The following is a 15570-nucleotide window of genomic DNA, read 5'->3' as shown; positions in this document are numbered from 1 at the left end:
ATTATTTTTTAAAAGATTTTATTTATTTATTCATGATAGACACAGAGAGAGAGAGAGAGAGAGAGAGAGAGAGAGAGGCAGAGACACAGGCAGAGGGAGAAGCAGGCTCCATTGCAGGGAGCCCAACGTGGGACTCCATCCCCGATCTCCAGGATCAGGCCCTGGACCAAAGGCGGCACTAAACTGCTGAGCCACACGGGCTGCCCCTCAATAACTACTTTAAATATAAATGGACTAAGTGCTTTAATCAAAAGACATAGCATGACTGAATGGATTAAAAAACAAGACTCCTCTATACACTGCCCACAAGAGATCCATTTTAGATCTAAACACACACTCATACTGAACGCAAAAGGCTGGGAAAACATCTACCATATAAATGAAAGCAACAAGAAAGTAACAACAAACTGGGGTGGCAATATTTATATCAGAAAAAAAATGTACTTTAAAACAAAGGCTACAACAACAGACAAAGGAAGGCATACATAATGATAAAGGGAGCAATCCAACAAGAAGATAGAACAATTGTAAATATTGATGCACCCAATATATAAAGCAAAAGTTAACAGACATATAAAAAGAAATTATATGTCTGTAATACAATAATAGTGGGCACTTTAACAGCCAACTTGCAGGAATGGAAAGATCATCCAGAGAAAAAGTCAACAAGAAAACAGAGGCTTTGAAAGACACGTTAGACTAGACAAACCTAACAGATATATACAGAACATTCCATCCAAATCAAAATACACATTCTTTCCAAGTGCACATGGAACAATCTCTAGAATAGATCACATGTTAGGCCACAAAACAAGTCTCAAAAATTTAAGAAGACTGAATTTCCATCATGCATCTTTTCAGACCACAGCATATGAAACTGGAAATCAGTTATAAGAAAAAAATCTAGAAAGAACACAAATACATGGAGGTTAAACAATATGCTGCTAAACAATGAATGGATCAACTAAGAAGTCAAAGAGGAAATAAAAAAATATGAAGACAAATGAAAAAAAACACCATTGTGCAAAATCTTTGAAACACAGCAAAAGCAAATCAAAATCTTTGAAACACAGCAAAAGCAAATTTAAGAGGTAAGTTAATAGCAATAAGGCTAAATTTAAGAGGTAAGTTAATAGCAATAAGGCTGAGCTCAAGGAACTAAAAAAAATCCCCAAATAAACAACCTAACTTTACACCTAAAAGAGCTAGAAAAAGAATAAAGTACAAAGCTAGCCAAAGGAAAAAATAACAAAGATGGGAGCAAAGATTAAAATAGAGGCTATAAAAGCTCAAAAACAGACCAATGAAACAAAGAGCTAATTCTTTGAAAAGATAAAATAGACAAAATTTTAGATTCATCAAAAAAGGCTCAAATGAATAAGATCACAAATAAAGGAGAAATAACCACCACATAAATAAAATGGGTTATAAGACAGTATTATGAAAAATTATGTGACAACAAATTGGATAACTGAGAAGACAGAAATTCTTAGAAACATCTTCCAAACTGAATAAAAATACAAAATTTGAACAGACTGATTACTAGTAATAAATAAATAAATAAAACAATAACAATAAAATCGCCCAACAAATAAAAGTCCAGGACCAGAGGCATCACAGATGAATTCTATCAAAGAAGAGTTAATATCTACATTTCTAAGACTATTCCAAAAAATAGAAAAGGAGAATTTCCTATTTATTATATGAGGCTAGCATTACTCTGATACCAAAACTAGACAGAAACACTACAAAAGAGAGAGAGAGAGAGAGAGAGAGAGAGAGAGAACCACAGGCCAATATCTATGTTGAACATAGATGCAAAAAAATTCTTTTTAAAGATTTTATTTGGGGGGGAGAGAGAGAGAGAGAGAGAGGAAGGGCAGAAGGAGAGGGACAAGCAGACTGCACTGAGTGTGGAGCCTGATGCAGGGCTCCATCCCATGACCCTGAGATCATGACCTGAGCTGAAACCAAGAGTTGGACACTGAACCAACTGAAACTGTCTGAACCACCCCAGACAGCCATAATGCAAAAATTCTTAACAAAAGCTTAGCAATCAGAATCCAAAAATACATAAAAAATGATTTATTATGATCAAGCAGGATCTATTCCAGGAATGCAAAAATGGTTCAGTATTAATAATTGGATACAGATGTAATTATCAACACACATTGGCAAAAAGAATTCAAAAAACTTAAAAATTCATTTACCACAATCAAGTAAGACTTATAGGGATGCAAGTGTGGCTTACTATTTGCAAATCAGTCAATGTGATGTATATATATCACATTAATAAGACAAAGGATAAAAACCAGCTGAATTAATGCAGGAAAAGCACTTGACACAATACATGCTTTCATGATAAAAACTTCCATAAAGTAGGCTTAGAGGAAACATACCTCAACCTAATAAAGACCATCTATAATGAACAGAAAGCTAAATCATATTTAATGCTGAAAAACTGAGAGCTTTTTCTCAGAGATTAAGAATAAGACAAGAAGAGGCACAATCACCACGTTATTTCAACATAGTACTGGAAGTCCTAAATGCACTAGTCAGATGAGAAAAAGAAATCAAAGTAACTTAAATTGGCAAAGAAGGCAAATAAAATAAAACTGTCATTAAGCAGATGACAGGGTATAGTTCACAAACAAAATTCAAACTGCTCCAAAAACTACTGAAACCAATTAGTAAATTCAGTAAAGCCAGAGGATACATAAACGTAATTTTTATACACTAATAACAGAGAAACATAAGCAGAATTTTTGAAAAAAATCCCATTACCAATTAACAAACATAATAAAATACCTCTGATTAAAAACTAACCAGCAGGGGAAGACTCGTGCTCTAAAAATGAAAAAACAGGTGAAAGGAGTTGAGGATGACACACACTAGGGAGTGATATAACATGTTCAAGGACTGCAAGAATGAATACCACGAAAATGATCATACCACTCAAAGCAAGCTACACATCTGATGCAATTCCTATCAAAATACTGACAGTGTTTTTCAGAGAATTAAAAAAAGAATCCTAAACTTGGTACCAAACCAACAAAATCCTCACACAACCGAAGAAATCTTGAGAAAAAAGAAGATGGAGGTATCCTAGTCCCAGGTTTCAAAATATATTCCAAAGCTATAGTTGCCGTATCTGTGGTGTGTGTGTGTGTGTGTGTGTGTGTGTGTGTGTGTGTGTGTGTAATGTCACTGGCATTAAAAATAAACACATAGATCAGTGGGAGGAAATAGCCAGGAAACAAACCCAAGCTTATATGGTCAATGGATCTACAACAAAGAGGCAAATATAGGCTATGGGGAAAAGACAATCTTTTCAACACCTGGTGCTGGAAAAAATGGACAGTACATGCAAAACAATAAAACGGTAAAATGAGACCACTTTCTGACTCCTTACACAAAAATAAACTTGAAATGTGTTAGACACCCACATGTGAGACTGGGACCATAAAAGTGCAAGAAGACATTGGCAGTAACTACTTGGATGTCAGCCTTTGCAACACTTTTCTAGATAGATCTTCTCAGGTAAGGGAACCAAGAGCAGAAATCAACTACTGAGACCACACCAAAATGAGATGCTCTTGTATGGCAAACAAGACCATCAACTAAATAAAAGGTAACCTATAGAATGAAAGAGACACTTGCTATATCTGATAAGTGGTGAATATCCAAAGTATTGGAAGAACTTACATAAGTCAGTTCAGGAAACCACCAAATCATCAGCTGAAAACATGGGCAAAGACCAGTCGTGAATAGACATTTTTCCAGAGAAGACATACAGATGGCCAAAAGACACATGGAAAAGTGTTCAACATCACTAGTCACCCAGGAAAGGTAAATCAAATCCAAAGTGTGATATCAGCTGACAACTGTCAGAATGGGTACAACCTAACGGGTAGAAATACCAAGAGCTGCCAAGGGTATAAAGAAAGGAGGAACCATCATGCACTGCTGAGGGAATAGAATTTGGTGCACTTTATGGGAAAATAGTCTGATTATTCCTCCAAAATTATAGAGAAATAACATGTGATCCATTATTTCCATGGCCGTGTATTCACCAAAGAAAATAAAAACAGCAATTTGAAGAGATATAATTACCTCGATTTTGGTTGCAGCATTACCCACGATAACCTAGTTATGGAGGGGACCCACGTATCTACTGACAAGTGAATGGATCAAGAATAAGTGGTGTACACATACAATGAAATATTACCTGGCCTGGAAAAAAAGATGTTTCATTTAATGAAACATTAGTGGCCCTAGAAACCCTTACGCTAAGTGAAATTAGTGAGACAGAATATGACAGGACAGGTACCATAGAATTCTCCTTATATTTGGAATTTCAGAAGCCAACCAACCTACCAAGAAGAATTTAAGAAACAAACAAAAGCAGACTACTACATGCAGAGAACAAAGTGGTGGTCACTAGTGGGATGGTGGGCACAGTTTGGGGTGAAATGCATAAATGGTACCAACGGTTAAAAAAACTTCAGTGACAAAATAGACACCAAGTATGTGGAAATTATCGCATAGGGGATATGGGCAATAATCTTGTGATAACACTGTTTTGTAACAGCTGGTGACCACACTTATCATGATCAGCAGTTAGTAATGTTTAGAATTTTCAGATCTTTATGTGTACAGTTGACACCAATATAACATTTTATGTCAATGGTTCCATTAAAAACTCACTTTATATTGAATTAAAGAGTGCAAGATTGGAAGCAAGTACAGAGTGATATGGGCATATCTTATAAAAGGAGCTGTATGTACATAGAAACAGTATGTGCAAAGTAAAGAAGTGGCAAAGCTTGGTGAATGCAGAATTGTCTCATTAACTGCAAAGTGCCAGGGAGTGTTAGGAGAAAGCAGCTCACGAATGGGCAGGATGCAGTTTTGGGATGTCCTTTATCCTATCCAGTGTATAAATGGAGAGCCATATTTCTACAAAGTCAGGCTTGAATGCAAGAATATCATCTAAGCCTCTGTTAGCCAGAGTTTAGTCCAGGGAGCACAAACTATTCTAGCTATTTTGAAGCAAAAAGTATTTGCTAGTAGAAAATAGTACCTACCAAATTGTTGGAAGGGCAGTTTGGTGGGGCCAGGCTGGGCATCTGGGAATGGCTGTCAGAAGTACTGCAGACCAGGAGACGGGGAGATTGTAAGAGACCGGGATGTGGGTAATTGGAGCCACTGGCTTCACTAACACACTCTTAGCTTTGGTCCACAGGTCAGGCTGCATCCAGGCTGTCATCATGCCTTCTGTATCTGCACTAACAAAGAACAGATTGGCCGTGGGTCTCATGTGTCCCACCTGTGAAAACAGTGACCAGATAGGGGGATCTCTGCTAATGCTGCAACAAAATAAAGCCAATGTCTCTCTGGCTGTACTTGTTAATGAAAACATCAGACTTCCCTGAATGATCAGTTTTTACTACAAGAGCATCTGAATGGTGGACTCTGAATTACTTCTGGAATCCATCCTGTAAGGAACTCTACAAGATGAGGTTTTTAGCTTTATTTCTCTGCACTGTAAGGAGAAATACCCAAAGGAGGCCCACATTCACCATGGAGATGACTGCATTCACTGAGTAGATGGTAGGTAGACTGGAAGGAAAAGACTTGGAGAGACACAGAGAAAATAAAACACACAGGATTTAGTGACTTATTAGACTTTAGATTAAACAGAGCTAAGCCAATTTATCAGCTTGTGATTGAAAGATTCATTTAGTGAACACCATGTCCAGTGACTGACTGGAGGTAACTTAGGGCTGTGATGTGCTCTCTCTCCCAGCCTCCCAGCAAGAAAAATTATTGGAGGCTACAGCTGTACCAGATTTTTTGCCACAGCATTACAAGGGTCTCCATTTTTCCAGCTTCGATGCCATTTTCCTAATCTCTCACTGCGTGACTGCTAAGCCAATAGCATACTGAGATGGAAACTGAAGGACTCCATAAAAATATGCTTTTCACTCCTTTTCCTGTTCTAGTCTTGCTAGGACCTGCACTCCCACTTTACACATGCCTCATCATGCAAATTGTGGACACCCTCCTTGTAAGGGACAAGTTGTTAATGATTTCTTTAGAATAGGTAACATCTAACGAAGACCAGGTGAGAATGGCCAAAGCTATCATATGCGTATTCCAGACCATGAGCTTAGACATCTTAAGGCCAAGATCCCTGGGCTCCAAGGAGGAACACTTAGCCCCCTGTCTTTGTTCTAACTAGTTCCCCATGTACAGCAGACCACCATCCTCAATAAAATCCCCAAACTCTGAGCAAAGACTCATGCTCCTTTCTTTTCTGAGTCTCCCAGACACTCCATCTGTATCTGCTCTCTCCATATCATCAATAAACTCTGCTCTCACTTTCTGCTGGCTCACATTTGATTTCTATCCTGTGCAAAGCCAAAGACCTTCTTGGCTGGTACTGTGGAACCCCCCTGGGTCCTCAGACCTGGCATGCCAGCACCAACATCTTTTAGATTTTAGTACAGTTAGTTTCTCCAGGACATCTAAACTGTCTCCTAATCAGCTAAATCCGGTAACATTTGTCAGCCAGTTTTCTGTTTCATATGATTTATATTATTATGTCTCCTAATTTCATTACAAATGGAGAAGTTTTTGGTTTATGTTCTTTCTGCTGATTTTGGGCAATTCTTGAAAAGGGAAGTGTTAAAAATGTCTTGAATTGTCTGAAAAATAAAGTCTTGCTTTGTTAATTTTTAATAATTTCTTCTCAAAATATTGTAATTCTTCTAAATAACAACTTATGTTTATATATATAATTTTTTGACCTGGAACATAGTTTTTATCACTATTCAGTAAACCTCTCCACACATTCATTTAAAGAAACAGAGTTAACAATTGATATATGGGAACAATTACTATAAAGGAAAAACAATTTATATCAAATATAATTTTGATATGTAAAAACAAGTATAGCAATAAACACAACAAAAACAACAAAAAAAGCAACCAGGTTAAAAAGTAGTCAAAGGACTTGAATAGACATTTTCCCAAAGAGCAAATGGCCAATTAGCACATGAAAAATTGCTCAGTGTCACATATCATTAGAGAAATGCAAATCAAAGCCACAATGTAATAGTACTTCACACCCATTAGATAGCTTTTATAAACAGAATAAGATTACACAAAACAAGTTTTGGCAAGAATGTAGAAAAAATGGAAATCTTGTGAATTGCTGGTAGTAATGTGTGACTATTATGGAAAACCTAGAGGTTTCTCCAAAAAGTAAAATAGAATTACCATATGATCCAGCAACTCCATCTCTGGGTATTACCCCAGAGAACAGAAAGCAGAAACTTAACCAGACATCTGTACACCCATGTTTATGGCATCATTATTCATAGTAGCCAAAAATAGAAGGAACTCAAGTGTTTTTCAGCAGATATATGGGAAAATTATTATTTTTATTTTTTTATATATGGGAAAATTAATTGTGGTATGTACATATAATGGAATACTATTCAGCCATAGAAAGAAAGAAAATTCTGACACGTGCTTCAACATAGGTACAACTTGAGGACATTATGCTAAATGAAATAAACCAGTCACAAAGAGACAAATGTATGGTTCTATTTATATGAGGTAACTAGATTAGTCAAATATATAGTGGTTGCCAGTGGATAGGGAGCTTCTCACTGAGGAGTGAAAGGATTGAGCACCACATTGGGTAACCCAACTTTTAAGACTTGCTCAACAGAGACAAGCCACCAAAACATTTCGTTTTTGAAAATCAACAGTGCTTGTATCCATGGGACCAACATTGAGAAATGGCCATTGTAGGACCTTTATTCTGGCCTCATTCACCCCAGAGATCAGTACAGAAGCAGCTGATTGAAAGGCACTCAGTCTTATTTTCTTATCTTAAAGCATTGACCTGAGGGCAAGGCATCTAATGAACACATGTGTAGGAGGCTGCTGGGGTACTCTCAGGGGATAGAGGCTGGCAAGTGTTGTTATCTTTGCATTCTCCCTTTGTCATGTTCTGGAGTGCAAGTATTTCTCAGAGGAGAGCTTTTGCACATATCTGGTGCTTTGGTTTTTATGTCTGTACCACAGATTTTATGGCTGCTGTCCAGAGGACACCCTGACTGCCTGGCTCTGCTGGCCAAGGGCCATGCATTCTTGGATCCAATGTGACTGTAACAAGTAAAGAGACAGTACTTGGCAGGCTACCACTCCTAGGGCACTGCACAGACCTCAGACTGAAAGTCACCCCAGTCTTTCTAGAAAATAAGCCTATTTGCTTGTCCTCGAGATTTGGCATGAGGAGCAGTCATCTGATTTGGCACACATCTAGGAACATACTGAAGTGTTCTCTGGGGACAGAGGCTGGTAGGTGCCATCTTTGTGCTCTCCCTCTGCCTTATTCCAGGTTACCAGTATCTCCCAAAAAAGGAATTTTTACACTTTTCTGTCATCCTGATTTGCTGACTGCCATCTAGGGAACATCTGTATCCCATCTGGTTCTGTAGTCAGTGGGATTTCTGCTTGTGGTCCCACAGACTGTTTATATGTGCATACCTTAAAAACTGCTTCCTGAGGGTAAGGTCTTGGCATAGCCTCAAATATTGGGAACCACTTAAAAAGACAAACAAAAACAACCCCAGTCTACTTGGACAATCACAAAGGTTTGAGAGACCACAAAGAACTAGGGCAGGGAACAATAAGTTTCATCTCCTACAACAAGGCCACTACTTCAAGACTGAGAGAGGTGTGTTTTATCTAATGCATAAAACCCAACATAGGCAATCAAGCAAAATGAAAAATGGAATATGTTTTAAATTAACAGCAAGATAAACCTCAGAAAAAGTCCTTCACGAAATGGATATTAGCCACTTATCATTTACCTGATAAAGACTTTTTTTATTTTTTAAACATTTTATTTATTTATTCACAAGAGACACACACGCACACAGAGGCACAGACACAAGCAGAGGGAGAAGCAGGCTCCGTGCAGGGAGCCTGACGTGGGACTCGATCCCAGGACCCCAAGATTACGCGCTGAGTTGAAGGCAGTGCTAAACCTCTGAGCCACCTGGGCTACCCCCTGTTAACGACTTTAAAACAATGGTCATAAAGATGCTCATCAAACTCAGAATGAATGAACACAATGAGAACTTTAACAAGATAGAAAATAGAAGAAAGCACCAAAGAGAGGTCACAAAGTTGAATACAATAGCTAATGTGAAAAGTGGATCAAAGTGGTGGCACTTGGACTGTGGCCGTGGAGATGAAGGTCCTCCTCACACCTCCTCCTGATCCAGGTCATGCTTGCTGTTGCTCTCCTCTCCCCACCCCCATAAAGAAGATGGAGCTGATCCAGGAGGTGAAGCTGGCAGAGCAGGCAAGCACGATGCAACAAAAGCTCAGGCAGGGCTCTTCTCTGACCAACAAGGAACACAACCTGCTCTTGGTGGCCTAAAAGAAGATGGTTAGGGGCTGCGGGTTATCCTGGAGGGTCATCTTGAGCATTGAGCAGAAAACCAACACCTCCAATAAGAAGTTGCATATGATTAAGGACTATTGGGAGAAAGTGGAGTCTGCGCTGAGGTCCATCTGTACCATGGTGCTGGAATTTTTGGGTAAATATTTAATAGCCAATGCAACTAACCCAGAGAATATATGAAATGGATTACCTCCAGTACCTTGCTGAAGTTGCATGTGGTGGTGATCAAAAACAAAAGACATAATTCCCAAGGAGCTTGCAAGAGGCTTTTGATATAAGCAAGAAAGAGATACAACCCATATACCCAATCTGCCTGGGGCTGACTGTTAACTTCTCTGTATTTTACTATGAGATCCTTAATAACCCAGAGCTTACCTGCACACTAGCTAAGACAGCTTTTCATGAGGCTATTACAGAACTTGATCCACTGAACAAAGACTCGTACAAAGACAACACCCTCATCATGCAGTTGTTTATTTGCAAAGATAGCATCTAATATCATGGACATCAGTGCAGGAGAAGAATGTGATGTATCAGAAGAGGCAGAAAACTATATACATACAGAGTCTCATCCTTCTTCCTCTCAAGAAACCTTTTTACTTATCTCCATTACTCGCTTGGATTTCCTATAGCAAAGAAACCCATTCATGTGTATGGAACCAACTGTTTATAGTCTTTTCACACTGCAGCTTTGGGAAAATTCCATTCCTTGATTTGTGTTTGTTTTGGTCTTCCTGGTGTGCAGTTATTGTTGTAGGAAAGCATTAATAGCTTCATTTCATATCAACATAAGTAACTCCCAAACACTTACATAGAGAACAAAAAATGTATCTGGTATTTAAGTAACCTGAACCAGTTCTGCAAAGTGACTGTGTTTTGTATTAGTGTGAAGATATGAAAATGTAGTTCATTATAATTTAAAAAGTGTTCTACATAACTTCTTAATTTCTACATTCCCTCCTCTACTCTTCTTTGGGGGTTTCCTTTCAGTAAGCAACTTTTCCATGCTTTTAATGTATTCCTTTTTGGTAGGAATCCAGAAATATTAGATTGAATGGCAAAGCATTTGGCATTTCTGTGCTTGGCGGGGGCGGGGGGAGGCACAAATCGAAATGCCTCACATATTGTATATGATGGAGGTCTTGTGTATCTGTGACAATAGGAAGTTTCCTAATTCATTCTTCATTTGCTGCTGTTTAAGTTGACAATGTCCCCAACAAAAATTCACTTATGTCTCCTGCCTTTGTGGTTCTGGTATTCACTTTACTACGTAATAGAAGTAGCATGTTGCTGCCAGAATGCAAGCATCACTTTTGGCATATTACAGTGCGTGTAATTTCTTACCATTAAAGTACACAGATTTCAAGTCTAAAACGTTAATACTTTTCCATACAGAAAGAAAGTGGAATTAAAGTACACAGATTTCAAGTCTAAAACGTTAATACTTTTCAATACAGATTTGTGCATATGTGAGAGGGTGTCCAGTTTGTCTAGTGATTGTCATGTAGAGTTGGATCACTAGTGTACATTGCTAATCATTGACTATAGTCCCAAAAAAGCCATGTGAAAATGTTATGCCCTATGTAACAGCAGAATAACATAAAGTAAATCTCATTTTATAAAACAAAACAAAACAAAACCAAAAAGCTAATCTGAAAAAAATGCAAGAGTGGTTCAATAGCTGACTAAATGAAGCAGAACAAAGTATCTGTGAACTTGAAAACAGGGCAGTTGGACTCAATCAAAGCAGCAAAAAGAAAAAAAAAAAGAATAAAGAAAAGTGAACCTAGCTTAAGAGACTTCTAAGATAACATAAAGCACATTAACCTTCACAGTATGGGGATCCCAAGAGAGAAAAAGGGGCAGGAATCTTATTTGAAGCAGTAATTGCTAAAAATTCCCCTATACTGGGGAAGAAAATAGATATCCATATCCAGGAAGTTCAAAGAGTTTCAAATAAGATAAACCCAAAGAGACCTACAGCAAGACATGTTATAATTAAAATGTCTAAAACCAAAGACAAAGAGATAATCATAAAATAAGCAAGGGGAAAACAACATGTTACATATAAGAGAATCTCCATAAAACCATGAACAAATTTTTCAGAAGAAAATTTTCAGGCCAGAAGGGAGTTGCATGACATATTTAAGATGCCAAACAAACCAACCAACAAACAAATGGAAAAAAAACCTTACAAACAAGAATATACTGCCCAGCAAGACTATCATTCAAAATTAAAGGAGAGATCAAAAGTTTTTCAGACAAACAGAAAGTAAAAGAATTTATCACCATTAAACAAGCCTTATAAGAAATGTTAAGGAGACTTCTTTAGGCCGAAAAGAAAGGGTGCCAATTAGTAATAGGAAAACATGAAAATATAAAATCTCACTGGTAAAGGTAAAAAGTAGTAAAATTTAGAATAGCCTAATGTTGTAAAGGTGGTGGTGGTGAATTAATCCCTTATAAAGCTAATATGAAGGTTAAAACACAAAACAAAATAACTAAAATGATAAAACAACTATGGATGCCTGGGTGGCTCAGCGGTTGAGCATCTGCCTTTGGCCCAGGGCCTGATCCTGGAGCCCCGGGATCGAGTCCCACATCAGACTCCCTGTATGGAGCCTCCTTCTCCCTCTGCCTATGTCTCTGCCTCTCTCTGTGTGTCTTTCATGAATAAGTAAATAAATAATCTTTAAAAACAATTATAAAATAACTAATTTTTAAAAAATTATAGTTTAAAAATTTATAATAATTATAAACTAAGAGTATAAAAATGTAGTTTTAGAATGCATTCAAACCTAAATTAACAATTTCAAACAGAGTGTTTAAAGTTGTTATATGTAATCCACATGGTAACCACAAAACCAGAACCTATAGTAGATACACAGAAGATAAAAACCCTGGACTCTAAGCATGCCACCAAAGAGAATAATGAAATCACAAAGTAGGAGAGCAAGAAAAAAAGAACCTAGGAACTATAAAATAGCTGGAAAATAATTAACACAATGACAATTAGCATATACTTTTAAATAATTTGGGAGGCAGGATCAAGATGACAGAGTAGGGAGATCCTGAGCTTCTCTTCTGCCATGGACACAATTACATATACAACAACTATCTCTAATAATAAATCAAAAACTATCCTAACAGATCATACACAATAAGAAAAAGACATATTGAGATGGGTATGAGGGATGGAGATGTGGTTTAGTCAGGATCCACACTCTGGCATAAAAAACCCAAGAGAAAGAGATAGTAGAACCTTCTACTGGGGACAAGGGTCTGAACCTCACATTGGGCTCCACAGCCCAGGGGACCTACACCAGGAAGAGGAGCAGTCATAACATTTAGTTTTGAAAACTAATAGGTATTATTGTTTAGGAGAGCTGAAGGGTTGTGGGAAACCAAGACACCCTTCTTCTTCTTCTTTTTTTTAAAAAGATTTTTTTTATTCATGAGAGACACACAGAGAGAAGCAGAAATACAGGCAGAAGGAAAAGCAGGCTCCTTGCAGGGATCCTGATGTGGGACTCAATCCCCGGACCTGGGATCATGCCACTGAGCCACCCAGGTGTCCCCCCAAACACTCTTCTTATGGGGTACTCACACTATCTCACTCACTGTGAGTCCTGTCAAAGGCAACAGTATGAAAAGACTCAGTTACACATGATTCATTGACTAATTTTTGGGCATGTGCCTGAGGGGGAGATATCTGTTAGATTACTCTCTGGGGACAGAAGCATTAGTGAGCACCTTTTTTTGTTTTATTTCTTCCCCATCTCTCCCTAGCTGCCCTGATGTTGGTGTAAGCCATTTCAGATACTCTCCATCTAATGTGCTTGTACCATTCACCCCATTTGGCATTCCCCTGCAAACTCACCCTGCTAAATTGTCCATTTAGCCCAAAGACTGTCCCAAGTGGGCCCTGCCATACCACTGCTGGTGCCCACCCAAAAGAGACCCTCCACCCCACCACACCTGGCAGATGGCCTCAGCAGGAACTGGAGCCCCTCCCACACTGTGTTATCCTGAGGGACCAGCCACATAACCCTAGAATTCCTACAATAGTCACAACAGGACCTTGCAGCAAGCCATACCACAGGTCAGTCCTGCCCACCAGCATGCCTGCAGTTGTCACAGCTGGGCCTCACAGCCAGCCAAACTGGGAACCAATCCTACACACTAGCATGCCTACAAGTCATGGCTGGGCCTTTCAGTCAGACAGGTCAGGGGCCACACGTATTCACCAGAACACTCATAGAAATCATGGCTAGAATTCAGAGAGACCCAGGCACTAGTTACTTTGCACTAATCATGAGGAAACTATAGCAAGAGGGTGCATGCAGTCCACACAGGGGTCATTGAGCTCAGATGACCAAAGGTGTTTGCACTATTTGGTCTCACAGATTATCTTTGGCATAAAGCCACCCTTTAAAGACTAGGAGATATAAATGATCTGCCTAATGCATAGAAACAAAAGGTATTAAGCAAAATAAAGAGACAGAGTAATATGTTCCAAAGAAAAGAACAAGACAAAATCTCAGAAATAGAACTAAATGAAATGGAGATAAGCAATCTACCTGATAAAAAATTCAAAGTAATAGTCATAATTATGCTTACAAAACTCAGGAGAAGAATGGATGAACACAGTAAGAACTTCAACAAACAGATAAAAAAATATAAAATAGAACCAACAGGAGCTGAGGAATACAATAATGGAAATGAAAAATACACTAGAAAGAATCAACAGCAGATTAGATGGTACAAAATAATGGATCAATGATTAGGAAGACAGCATAGTGGAAATCACCCAATCAGAACAGCCAATAGAAAAAAAGAACAAAAACAACAACAGAAACAGAATAGTTTAAACAGCTACAGGACAATATCAAGTGTACTAACATTCACATTATAGGTGTCCCAAAAGGAGAAGAGTGAAAGAAAAAGAAAGAGAAGCTATATGAAGAAAAAATGGCTGAAAACTTTCCTAACCTGGTGAAGAAAACAGACGTTTAAGTCTAGGAAGTACAGAGAATCCCAAAGAAGAGGAATGCAAAGAGACCAAGACATGCTATAATCAAAGTGTCAGCAGTTAAAGAGAGAATCCTAATAGCAGCAAGAGAAAAATAAGACTATGTACAAAGGAACAACCAAAAGACTATTAGCTGATTTTCAGCAGAAACTTTATAGTCCAGAAGAGAGTGGCACAGTATATTCACTGTGGTGAAAAGAAAAAAACTTCCAAATAATATTCTATCAGCCAATTGAAGGAGAGATAAGGAGTTTCCTAGGCAAGCAAAAGCTAACAGAGCTCACCAATACAAAACCAGCCTTTTGAGAAATGTTAAAGGGAATTCTTTATTTGGAAAAGAAAAGGCCATTATAAGAAATTGGAAAATTATGAAAAAATCACAGTGGTAAAGGTAAATGTATGGTAAAGGCAGTGGATCAACAACCTGAATAGCTAGTGAGAAAGTTAAAAGACAGAAGTAGTAAAATCATCTAGACTTGCAATACTTAGTCAAAGTATTCATGAAATAATAAGGGATAATATACCAAAACCATAAAACTTGATGGGGAAATAAAAATGTAGTGCTTTTAGAACACATGTGACCTTAAGCAATCATCCACTCACAGCAGACTGCTATGTACATGATATGTATGAATCTCATGGTAGCCACAAACCAAGTACCTAAAAATAAAGAGAAAGGACTCCAAGGATAATATTAAAGAAAGCCATCAAACAGTAAGGGAAGAGGGCAAGAGATGAATAAAGGAACAGAGAAATACAAAAAGTCAGAAAATAATAAACAAAATGGCAACAAGTACATACTAATCAATAATTACTTCAAATGTAAATGGACTAAATGCTCCAATCAAAATAACATGGTAGGGGAATATCTGAATATATGCTGCCTGTAAGACATTCGCTTCATATCTAAATACACACACAAACTGAAAATAAAATGACAGGAAAAGGTATTCAATGCAAATAGAAACAAAAAGAAATCTGGGAAGCAATACTTAATCAGACAAAATAGAGTTTAAAACAAAGATTGTAATGACATAATGATAAACAG

The 15570-nt window shown here is 37.8% G+C and overlaps 1 pseudogene; it reads left to right on the top strand.

Moving 5' to 3' along the window:
- Positions 1–9274: 9274 nt before the first annotated feature.
- LOC121476775 lies at positions 9275–10122 on the top strand (annotated as a pseudogene).
- The last annotated feature ends 5448 nt before the right edge of the window (positions 10123–15570 follow it).

Source organism: Vulpes lagopus, chromosome 16, assembly GCF_018345385.1.
Source record: "Vulpes lagopus strain Blue_001 chromosome 16, ASM1834538v1, whole genome shotgun sequence".
Lineage (NCBI taxonomy): Eukaryota > Metazoa > Chordata > Mammalia > Carnivora > Canidae > Vulpes > Vulpes lagopus.
The sequence above is the reverse complement of the archived record's forward strand: the minus strand, read 5'-3'. Positions and strand labels throughout refer to the sequence as shown.